The following is a 12752-nucleotide window of genomic DNA, read 5'->3' as shown; positions in this document are numbered from 1 at the left end:
TACAGACTTCAGCAAGGTACAACATCAATGTCCATATAAAGAACCATTTTTACCTTTGCTGGGTCTTAGCTGCTTCTCTCAGCTCTGTTCTGCCACAGCTGTGGCTTTAAGGCTTCCCAGCCGTGGTCTCCAAGCCACGTGCCTTCCAGGGCTACTGCGTCCCAAACACAGGGATTTAGCCTCTTGCCTCACCAGGCCTCACCAGGCCTCTCTCTTCCAGCCTCTCCAGGCTAATGGTGTCCCACACACAGGGATCAGGCCTCATGCCTTTCACACCTGTTTCAAAACTACCAGGGTTTATATATCAGTTTGTGCACATAGGACATGTGATGATGTCACAGTCATGTGATCAGTCACCTGAGGGGAGGCACATGATCAGATAGAACACACCCCCTGGACATTTTAGCAATGCAGCAAGGCGCTGCATTACAACAGTCATCAAAAATCCTGCAACACACAGAAAATACAAGTATCTCATGGATAAGGTTAAATAAGACATACTTAGTGAAGGTAAAAGGATAAGCAGCAGTGCCAGGGGAAGCCCCGACACGTGTTTCCGTACTTCCTCAGGGGTCAGTGGTGGGGTGTGTGTGGATACAGGGCCTCTTATATATATGAGCCCTATAAAGAGCAAGTGGGTACTGATCAATAGAGGCGCATGGTGGCGCGCAGCAGCGGACATTGGTGACAGCGGCACGGTCTCAGGCGGCGTCCAGGAAGAGGGAAACTCCCCCACTGACATCACATGTTCCGGGACGCCGCCCATCAGAGAACGTGTAAACCGGCCGATAAGGGGGGAAACGTCGTTATCTGGCCGTCGGATATGTATGAGAAAGAGGTGATGGGCCAATTGCGCAATAAATCATATTATGAACAACTTCATTCCAATCCCATGATCCCGTTTTCTATGGAACTTGCCTGTGTTCTCGAGGATGCCCTTGATATGGGTGTCATTACTAAAAAGGTGTTGGAGGGCCTCCTTGTCAAGGCCCCGGTGATCCCCACCTTCTACTTATTACCAAAGATTCATAAAAACCCACTGACTCAGCCATGTCGTCCGATTTTCTCTGGCATTGGAGGGCTGTGTGATATGACATGTAAGTTTATTGAATATTATTTACATCCACTCATTGAGACGCTGCCCTCCTATGTCAGGGACACTTCGGACGTCCTGCGGCTGTTAGATGGGCTTACACTGAAGGGTGGGGTATCGCTGGTTGCCGTTGACGTGGAGGCCCTCTATGCCCGTATTGAACACCATCATGGATTGAGGGCGGTGAAGTACTTCTTGGAGATGAGTAGCCTGGAGACATCGCTCTGCTCTCTGGTTCTTACCCTATTAGAGTTTGTACTTAAGCATAACTTCTTCCTGTTCGGGTACCGGTTCTACCAACAGAGGAGGGGCACTGCGATGGGCGCGGCCTGCCCCCCATCATACGCAAACCTCTTTCTCGGATACTGGGAGAGGGAGACTTTCGGTGGCGGGGCTCCGGCCGCGGCCCATGCGCAGTGCTGGCTCCGCTATATTGATGATATTCTCATTATTTGGGATAGATCGGTTCCCGAGCTGAAGAAGCTTGTCTCCTTCTTGAGTGTGAATGACTACAACATCAACCTCACTTATAAGCATCATTTGCAAAGCATTGACTTCTTGGACATCAAGAATTCAATTCATGAGGATGGTGGGGTGGGCATGACCATATTCAGGAAGGAGACCTCGGTCAATTCTCTCCTGCGCGCCTCATCTGCACACACAAGATCTACAATTAGCGCAGTACCCACAGGACAATTTTTACTTCTTTGACGCATTTGCTCTGATGATGTGGATTTTAATGAGTGTGCAGTGGACATGCGGGAGAGGCTACAGCAATCGTAGCATTAAAAGGGGCCACCAGAGAGTGAAGCGAACCTCCAGACAAGAGTTGTTTGTACCTAAGCCACCTCCAGGACCTATAAGCCGACCCGTGGTGAGATGTATATCCACATTTAACAATCAGTGGCACGCTATCAGGGGTATCCTCGAAAGACACTGGCAGGTCCTAAAAACTGACCCAAGCCTCCGGGAGTTTTTACCTGATCGTCCTCTTATGACTGCGAGAAGGGGCAGGAGCCTCAGAGATACTCTGGTGCACAGTTATTATGTGCGCCAGAATGTTCTGCCCTTTAATATCGGTAACCCCAAATGGGGCTGCTATCCTTGCGGATCCTGCCTCTCCTGCAGAAATATAGTCAGGACTAAAACATTTCACAATGCGGATGGCACGAAAGTTTTTGATATCAGGCAACACATTTCCTGCAGCAGTGTTGGGGTCATCTATCATGCCACCTGTGGATGTGGGCTCATCTACGTGGGGCTCACGTCTAGGAAATTGAGGAGACGCGTGAGGGAGCATGTGTTGGATATTCTTGGAGCTGGGGAGGTGGAGGACATATCATCATTTTTGACCCTGCCAAGACATTTTAAGCAATATCATCATTGCGATCCCAAAAGTCTGCAGGTCTGCGGCATTGATCAGGTCCATTTGGGCATAAGAGGAGGTGATGCAAAGAAGGCATTGGCCAAATTAGAATGCGGTTTGATCTATAGACTGGGAACTATGTCACCAGCGGGCCAGAATGAACAATTGAGTTTTTTCCCCTTCCTCTAACTATGTGGCGGTCACCTGCTCCTTCCGTACCATTTCGTCTTTGGACGGGGGTACCCTCGGGGTATGACCCATGTCCTCGGATAAATGATTATTTATAGGACTTACCTATCAGGTTAAGTGTAGTTGTTTGACTTCTCTTTGTGATTGCCCATTGCATGATCTATATAAATCCCCCTACCTGGATGTTTATGACCTCCCGGTGACCCCTCCCGTACATACTGTTTTAAGTATGATTAATCAAAATTTGATCGATTTATCTCTGTGTTTCTGCCCCATATCTCTCCTTTCAGTTTGTCTTTTATTAAGTGTGTGTTTGTTATTTTTTATCCCTGTTTTAACTCACTTTTTTTCCCCCAGCCTCTCTCTATATTTGGAGCTCTATTAATAGTTGGAGGAGAACCTGACTACTTTTTGGTTGACAACCAATTTGGATTTGAATGGAACCCTTCTCCTTTAAGGAAAACAAGCGGACATGGACACCTATTCATATTATGGACATTCATTGTAATGTGACCTGCTGTGCATCATATGTGTGGTTTAAATAGTGCATTGTGAACACTGTCACATTATGAATATGATGTTTGCCTGTCCCTTTGTTGTGGAGTAGTTCTTGTTTTGCTCCATATCTATTCTCTACATGTCCAAGACTGGTATCTATGGGCTGACCATGTGCGCATGCGCCGGATGCCACGGTCTCGGATGGGCGGCGTCCCGGAACATGTGACGTCAGTGGGGGAGTTCCCCTCTTCCTTGACTCTGCCTGAGACCGTGCCGCTGTCACCAATGTCCGCTGCTGTGTGGCGCCACGCGTCGCTATTGGCCCCTGAGGAAGTATGGAAACACGTGTCGGGGCTTCCCCTGGCACTGCTGCTTATCCTTTTACCTTCACTAAGTATGTCTTATTTAACCTTATCCATGTAATACTTGTATTTTCTGTGTGCTGCAGGATTTTTGAGGACTGTCTATATTTGACCTGATACAAGTCATATGATTTATGTTACTATAACTTTTCCTGCACACTTTTGTTGTGATCAATGCATTGTATGGGTTGAACTATGTGACCTATTATAGGTCCAGTGTAAATTTGATACCAACTGTGTCTCTATCTACCCTCTGTTGCCTCATATGCCCATGTTATGTCTGTTTACATATGCAATTTATACTATATGTGTCTTTTTAAATATTCAAATAAAGTATTCACCTTTTTTAGTCATCACATTGTGTTCCAACTATGCTTTATTCTGGGGTTTTTGAAACACTTATGGTCCCTCTCTTGCTTACCTAGGTGTGGAATAAATGCTGCAAAGTAAGAATGCTTTAAAAAAATGGAAATAAATATGTAGATAGGTAGAAAGACAGATAGATGAACGATAGATATAAATATATGAATGATATGTGTATTAAAGGGAACCTGTCATATAAAAACTGGTATCTAAAACCTAATATTGCATGATTTTATACTTAACATTAGTCAAAACTTAACATTTTGAAATGCATGATAGAGTTTTCCATGAAGAAAAAAAAAACTTTTAATGTGGTGCTTTTTGTTGCAAGTGCACATAAAGGGAACCTGTCAAAGCTTTGTGCTGCCTAAACCACGAGAACATGAATCAGACGCTGGCTGTATTATTGTAGCCGTGTATGTTTTACTATGAAATGTTGGGGATGCTATTACTGGAATGCTACACATGGTTTTTATTTGTTGATATTTTTCCCATGAGAAATCCCCAGTAAAGAAGAAACAGAATTACCAGCAGAGACACATTTTGTTGAGACAGGATGTACTGCTGATCAGAAAAAGAGGAGTGATACGGTTAAAAAATAACTTGAAACTAGTGAACTGTCTTGGAGTAATTTTATTTTCTTTACAAATGATGTGCCGTTCTGGCTAGAACAATAATTTTGACTTTCAATTCTATCTTTAACAAAAATCTTTGCATTTTATTAGTATTGTTCTATCTTCTGGGAATTCTGTTTCTGACTTAAGGAGTCTCCAGCACTTCTTTCCAGAGGTATACAATATTTTTTATTATTGAGGTCAGATTCCCTACATATTGTGCATGCTTTGAAAATAGGCATCATGTTTCATGCATTCATATCAATTTGAGATATTCCCGATTATTTTCATGAATAGAATATTTACCTATTGTTACGACGGAGTCTGTTGTGCGTTTGATAATGTGAGTTTCTGGTTTGTATTTGTAGTGTGTAACCAAATGCTATTGCCGTACCATTGACTCATTAATTACTGTTTTTATTGATGTAGCTCTTCTTTGGAGCTCCTTTAATTGCATTTATACCTACTTATTTAAAAGCAATTTTCTAACAAATTGTAAAATAATCTATGATTAATGCAGCTCTTAATTAAAGCGTTGGAGTTCATAAAATGTTTACCAAATTAAAATCAGACACTAATATTTATTATTTTTTCTATCCTGTTTCTAATTCTGATTGTAGGGTTTTTTTTTATTTTATTTTCATTGTAAAATATCTTGCCAGAGCTACTAGCAGCATTTTTAAATATGATTTACAGATGTCACATAAACCATGTAAAATAATAGAAAGAAGATTTCCATTGACTTGTATGAAAGTGTTTTTAACCCATGTTCTGTGACCTGTGATGTGGTCATTGTGCAGAGAGGGAGAGGAAGTGAGCTGTGAACATCATGGTGTGATTATGTGATTTGTGTTATTCTAGCTATGCTGATTATGAGATGGGAACTGAAAAGTGATCTCTGCATAATAGTGTCATTCTAATATGAGGTTCAGTGGACAAAGTACATTTTTAATGTGAGTAATCTAAACTAGTAGCTTGCGAAGCCCTAAGGAGTTAAGTAGTCATGATGTCTAGTATATTCATTATGTATAAACTTTAATTTTGGTATTATCCTTAAAGGGGTTGTACTTTATATCACTGGCCTATCATCAATAGCAGATTAGTGGGGGTGCGACACTTGGCACCACCGCCAACTGGTGGCCGCAAGTAATCTTTTGCAAAGCTTAAAGTGAACCTGCCATCAGTTTTTTTATATATGAACAAATACCACTACCTTTATCAGCTCAATTCTACAAAGTTGTATATTATCCCTTGTCTCCCTCTGTATACGCCTCCCAAAAAAATGTTTTGAATTGCACCCGCGCTGTATGCAGATCCAGATGGTCTGGTCCGATGAGCATTATTGCTGTGGCGTCTGTCCCTCCTCTCCGCTGGTAATCACTACCCTCCAGCTTTTATTGATGTAGATGACACATTCTGTATTATCTACATAGCAGAATGAAATCTCATGCCTGCGCAGAGACATTGTTGGCTCGTGAAGGCGCACTTTGCTCCACCCTACTGTGGGCAGAGCATAAAGCATAACTGCTCATGCAGACTTAATTCCATCAACAGTATAGTAGGTTTGGCTGGGTACTACACATACATTATTCATTTGATTAGACATGTATCTGCAGTACCCCGCTTGGCCACTATACGCTTGATGGAGTGATGTAGTTCCACTTTGCAACTGATCACTTCTGGTTGCCGCAGTTGCTTAGAACTACTTAATGTTAGGGGTGCCAGGTGTCATAACCTCACCAATGTGATATTGATGACCTATTCTAAGGACAGGCCCTCAATATAAAGTACTGAACAACTGCTTTAAAACCTTTACCAGCATTTTTGTTTGCATGCCCTATACTTATGGAATTATTTCAGGTAAAGATTAGAATCCTCTTAGTTGTCTCTACCTTTGATACTAAAGTTTTATATTTGGGCAATCAGAATGCATATGTTTATAGGTCACTTGGGTGATAGTTTTCAGGTCCATTAAGAGACTCAGCCAGCCTTAGACAATAAGCGTCTGGCAACTTAATAAGAGATCAATAGCAAAAAAACTTAGGAGTATGTACAAGTTTTCAGAAATCTTATTCACTGTACTGATACTGTAAAATGCTGCATTTTTTCCGTGGCAAAAATGTGCAGGGGAAAACGCAGCAAAAAGGCAATGTGTGAACAAGCCATTAGAGTTGCAGAGGCGGCATTTGCTCCTGAGCTATGGGACCTGAAGGAACCCAGTGGCCAATATGCATATTAGAAAATCTTTCATAAGTATTTATAATCTCTGTACTATGATATAATTTTTTATTATCCTCCCACTAAATTCATTAATTTAATTCTGTGAAATTACTTTGTTAATTAACTTTGCACTGTGAGATCACTGTGGTTCTTGTAATTTATTGTCCATGTGCTGTGACATCACTGAACAGTAACCTTTCCTATGACTTAATGGCATTTATCATCTAAGTACTGAAACATCACTGTGTCTGTTATTCCAGTCTTGTGACATACTGATGTACATTCTCCCTTTTATTTTGGTACTGTATCATCATGTATATTAACTGTGCATCATCCTTGCAATGTGACTCCACTGTGTTGCAGGGGTGGTCCAATATTTATAAAGCCCTTTATAAATACCTATATTTAAACCCTAAGCTTTTTTTGTAATTTTCTTCACTATTAAATTCCCTACACTTTTCGCTATCCTGCTATTTCCTATAAATTTTTTTTAACTTTACTTCCTGTGACATTTTGCTGGAGAGCAGTCTCAAATGGGATGTCACAGGAGGCTGGGGCTGCACTCACTTCTTTGCAGTGTCTATCAGTGTCCCTGCTGAAACAGAGCATTATTAGGGGACAGTAGTGCGGGTATTTACCACAGCTACTGTCATCTCTATACCCTAATAACATCCAGGTGCAGTGGAGGTGATTGAGTAATGACCACATCTTCAATCACCACCGCCGCCATCACTGTCACTGCTTCTAACATGGCAGACTCTTTCCCTGGAATAAGTCATCATCAGGGGGCAGCGCTGGTGTCACACTGCTTTTATCATTGTGACCTAATGGCAATTTGTTTCAGGGAAAGGCACTACTGTGTTAGTAGCAGTGACTGTGATGGCGCCAGTGACTGAAGATGCTGTCACTTCGTGATCACCTTCACTGAACCAGTATGTTATCAGAGGATGGCGGTGACAGTAGCTGTGGTAAATGATAGCAGCACCGCCCCCGAATTATTCCCTGTATTGGGAGGGATGAGTGACATTGCAGAGAAGTGAATGGAGCCCCAGCCTTCTGTGATGTGCCATTTGAGACACCTCACAAACAAAATATCACAGGATGTAAAGTAAAAAAATATATATATATAGGAAATAGCTGGATAAGGAGAAGGGTATGGAATTTAATAATAAAACTAATTACAAAAATCCTTAGGGCTTAAATATTGGTTTTATAAAGGGCTTCAAAGGTATCGAACCACCCACCTTTAAGTATCTCTGTGGTGTGATATCATTGTACATTATTCTGTTTCTGAGAATTACTTTAGCACAGTGACATCACGTTTTGGATTTTTTTGAAGCCTAATAATGCAACAATACAAGTATTATAAATTTCATGCAGAGAAGGGGTACCTCTTACAGATTTTTCAGCAGGCTATTTAAAGAGGTATTATCACTTAAGTTAATACCTTACAAAATCACTGAACTCACGTGAACCTGAGTTTTTCTCTGCATCACTACATTGCCAAGATATTCACATTTTTTTCTTCTGGAATGCATTTTGTGAAATTTCTGTTTTCAGACCAACTGAGCATGTACTTTCGACCCTCTCTCCCTCCCTCCCTCTGAGATGCTGCCAATCACAGTTCAGCAGCTTATGAAGCAGTCTATTAGCTTCTGAGCTGCGATTGGCAGCATCTGGGAAGGAAGCACCCAGAAAAGCCTATGAGGAAATGCCCAGTTGGATTGCAAGCAGAAATTTCACATAATGCGCTCTATAGGAGAGAAATGTGAATATCTCTGCAATGGAGTCATGCAGTGCAAAATGGAAAACAGTGGAAAAATCACTGGAGCTTTACAAAGCCGTTAGCTAAAGATTTTTTAAGCAAGTACCAGATTCTCTTCAAACACAACACTCCTGATCATTGTCCTACATATGACTTATATGTACCTTAAAAATACATATTACCGTAACTTATTTAAATTCAACACATTACCCCTTTAATCAATATACTCTTTTATTCATCACATTTTCTATAAATGGAATTAATGTGCTTTTCTGTGGGTGTTATAATATGGGGTGTTTTGACTTTCTGTGGGTGTTATAATCCACAATATTCTTTGTGTGCATACATTTCTTATAATGTAGTTTCATTAACGATTAATTACTTACTTGCTTTTAAGAAGTGGATAATATTTGTAAAGAAGAATAAAACTTTTTTGAAGTTTTTGAATCTTTGCAAAAAGGACACATTGATCATTAGGCAGATTATTAACTTCATCATTTAACTGATACCTGACATGAAAAAAAAAATGATAGTGAATACACGTTTTTTTGACATTATCTACTCTTCTGAAAGAACCTAAATAAAACAAACTAACCTTTAAAACTAAGTAGACTTTTCATGTCAGCCTGCAGCATTGCCCTGTGCCAAGATTAAAGAGACTTTCTGGGAAGTCAGGAATCTGTAAGAAGAAAAAAATATTCCTGATAAATGACAGGCCAACAGAAAAAGCATTTATTAACAGTTGGTTGAAAGCAAATGTATCCCACCCTCTTTTGTGGCCCAGCCAAGTGTGACCCTTCCTTCATATGGTAGTCTGGAGATATTCACAAAAAAAAAAACCTGTCTATAAGGTTTAACCTGTAGGCTGGGAACAAGAATATGTCTGTTTTCTCAGTATTTAATTTCTACCACAGAGCCCTAACATGAGACACTAAATTTTTTACCAAAGGCCAGTTCAGAATGGGAGTATTTGTGCTATTTGTGTCCAATACTGGTTGGAATGAGATCAAGATTCTTGTTTTGTTCCCACTGATTTAACTCTCATCTTCTGCTTGTTCTTTGGAAATAAATATGATTCGGAGCACTCTCCAGGGCTAGGAGGCATGAAGGTCTCTGAGACAAGCTGGTGGGAAAGAGATTCCAACTTTGTAAATATGAATAATTGTTAATATTTGTTTCATGGTAAATTTAAACATAGAAAAAAGTATACAAATGATGCAAAAGCAATTAAACACATCAAATAAAAAGATGGAATTGAAAACAGATTACAATTTAGGAGCAGGCATTATATATTGTAGAATTGTTTATCATATAATCTAGAAACTATTTCTAAATAAGTTGTTTTGTAACCTATATTAATATTGTATCAATGTGTGCACTTGGTATGATATTTGTGTTTTTAGTGTATGACACATTGCTTGGTAAGTTCATTTTTATGAATCCCCAGGGATATTCATTTCAAGTTCATTATTATTATTTTATTTTTTTTTAGAATTTTTTAACTAAATATTTACATTTCCAATTTTGCAATATTTTATAAGGACTCAGTCCCAGTTTTTGTTTCTTATTTAAGGCTGCTCATGATATGTTAAAAAGTCTAATCTTTTGGTTTTATTCTTTCCCTTTGTGACAAAGTTCTTAAGGGTATGTGAATATATACATTATACAGTACAGACCAAAAGTTTGGACACACCTTCTCATTTAAAGACTTTTCTGCATTTTCATGACTATGAAAATTGTACATTCACACTGAAGGCATCAAAACTATGAATTAACACATGTGGAATTATATACTTAACAAAAAAGTGTGAAACAACTGAAAATATGTCTTATATTCTAGGTTCTTCAAAGTAGCCACCTTTTGCTTTGATGATTGCTTTGCACACTCTTGGCATTCACTTAATGAGCTTCAAGAGGTAGTCACCGGAAATGGTTTTCACTTCACAGGTGTGCCCTGTCAGGTTTAATAAGTGGGATTTCTTGCCTTATAAATGGGTTGGGACCATCAGTTGTGTTGTGCAGAAGTCAGGTGGATACACAGCTGATAGTCCTACTGAATAGACTGTTAGAATTTGTATTATGGCAAGAAGAAAGCTGCAAAGTAAAGAAAAACGAGTGGCCATCATTACTTTAAGAAATGAAGGTCAGTCAGTCCGAAAAATTGGGAAAACTTTGAAAGTGTCCCCTAGTGCAGTTGCAAAAACCATCAAGCGTTACAAAGAAACTGGCTCACATGAGGACCGCCCCAGGAAAGGAAGACCAAGAGTCACCTCTGCTTCTGAGGATAAGTTTATCCGAGTCACCAGCCTCAGAAATCGCAGGTTAACAGCAGCTCAGATTAGAGACCAGGTCAATGCCACACAGAGTTCTAGCAGCAGACACATCTCTATAACAACTGTTAAGAGGAGACTTTGTGCAGCAGGCCTTCATGGTAAAATAGCTGCTAGGAAACCACTGCTAAGGACAGGCAACAAGCAGAAGAGACTTGTTTGCACTAAAGAACACAAGGAATGGACATTAGACCAGTAGAAATCTGTGCTTTGGTCTGATGAGTCCAAATTTGAGATCTTTGGTTCCAACCACCGTGTCTTTGTGCGACGCAGAAAAGGTGAACGGATGGACTCTACATGCCTGGTTCCCACCGTGAAGCATGGAGGAGGAGGTGTGATGGTGTGGGGGTGCTTTGCTGGTGACACTCTTGGGGATTTATTCAAAATTGAAGGCATACTTAACCAGCATGGCTACCACATCCGGTTTGCGTTTAGTTGGACCATCATTTATTTTTCAACAGGACTATGACCCCAAACACACCTCCAGGCTGTGTAAAGGCTATTTGACCAAGAAAGAGAGTGATGGGGTGCTACACTAGATGATCTGGCCTCCACAGTCACCAGACCCAATGGTGATGGTTTGGGGTGAGCTGGACCGCAGAGTGAAGAAAAAAGGGCCAACAAGTGCTAAGCATCTCTGGGAATAAATCCCACTTATTAAACCTGACAGGGCACACCCGTGAAGTGAAAACCATTTCCGGTAACTACCTCTTGAAGCTCATCAAGAGAATGCCAAGAGTGTGCAAAGCAGTCATCAAAGCAAAAGGTGGCTACTTTGAAGAACCTAGAATATAAGACATGTTTTCAGTTGTTTCACACTTTTTTGTTAAGTATATAATTCCACATGTGTTAATTCATAGTTTTGATGCCTTCAGTGTGAATGTACAATTTTCAAAGTCATGAAAATACAGAAAAATCGTTAAATGAGAAGGTGTGTCCAAACTTTTGGTCTGTACTGTATATTAATATGGTTGTTTCATCCAGTGTTCATGTAGTCCTTATTCTCTTCCTTTGTGAAGAGACTATTTACAGTACATATTTATTTTTTCCAGGGAACATGTCAGGGCATGTGAGGTCTCTATGCCTGTTTGATTCTCACCTTAAGATAAAACCTTAGACCTCCTATAAGGGCCTTACAGTTTACCTAACAATTTTCTTCACTGCATTATTAAGGGGCAATTTAAACCTGATTTAACAATGTTTGGTTCACTGTAAGGGCTTGTGCGCACAACCCAAAAAAATAGGATGAGTGCTATCCGTTGTTTTTACCGATAGCACTCTTTGCCATATTATTCGACGAGGCCATGCACGTGTCTGAATTTTTTTCCGCAGCATGCACGATTTCCTTCCGATAATTGGATTGCATTTGGACATTCAAGTCTATGGACCCAGGAAAAAAAATTGGACTGCACTCAGATGTTGTCAGAGTGCTGTCCAATTTTCACAGGAATGATGAATGGAGAAGATGGAGAAACTTTTTTTTTTTAATTCTCCATGTCCGAGAAAAACGGACCACACTCTGATCAAACTCTGATTGGAATCTGATCAGAGTGTGATAAGCAAAATTTTACTGACTTTCTCGGTTGAAAGAAAAATGGTCGTCTAACCCTAAACTAAAGGGAATAGACAGATTCACACTTATCCAGAGATTATGAATACATGAGGAGTTTCCTGTTCATAATAGGGTAATTGTGATGGATTGTGATAGGGATTGTGATGGAGATCGAGTAGATATTTCTGAAAATGCTTGCTGTGCCCTCAGCTCTGCGCACCCATGATCACATAATGCCCACCTCTTGCATTAGGCTGTAGTAGCTCAACGTATGTGGGCAGTTCCCCAAATCCAAGATTAGTGCTGTTGCACTGGTCTCTCTGATCACACTGACTGCGCCCGATCCTTCTCCTCATGTGGGGAATGGCAGCAGTTCACTTTTGTAAGACTCCTTGGATAG

The 12752-nt window shown here is 40.4% G+C and overlaps 1 long non-coding RNA gene across 1 annotated transcript in view; it reads right to left on the bottom strand.

Moving 5' to 3' along the window:
• The window catches only part of LOC141252941 (uncharacterized), a 47792-nt gene that overhangs the window by 22180 nt on the left and 12860 nt on the right, over positions 1–12752 (bottom strand). Inside the window, exons 2-3 of the long non-coding RNA XR_012314159.1 lie at positions 9066–9149; positions 8857–8979 (exon numbers count right to left, since the gene is read on the bottom strand). This is a non-coding gene — a long non-coding RNA (uncharacterized lncRNA). The remainder of the gene's footprint in view (positions 1–8856; positions 8980–9065; positions 9150–12752) is intronic.

This window comes from Phyllobates terribilis, unplaced genomic scaffold (genome assembly GCF_046119375.1).
Source record: "Phyllobates terribilis strain yellow unplaced genomic scaffold, ASM4611937v1 Scaffold_2__4_contigs__length_985480577, whole genome shotgun sequence".
NCBI classification, from domain to species: domain Eukaryota; kingdom Metazoa; phylum Chordata; class Amphibia; order Anura; family Dendrobatidae; genus Phyllobates; species Phyllobates terribilis.
The sequence above is the reverse complement of the archived record's forward strand: the minus strand, read 5'-3'. Positions and strand labels throughout refer to the sequence as shown.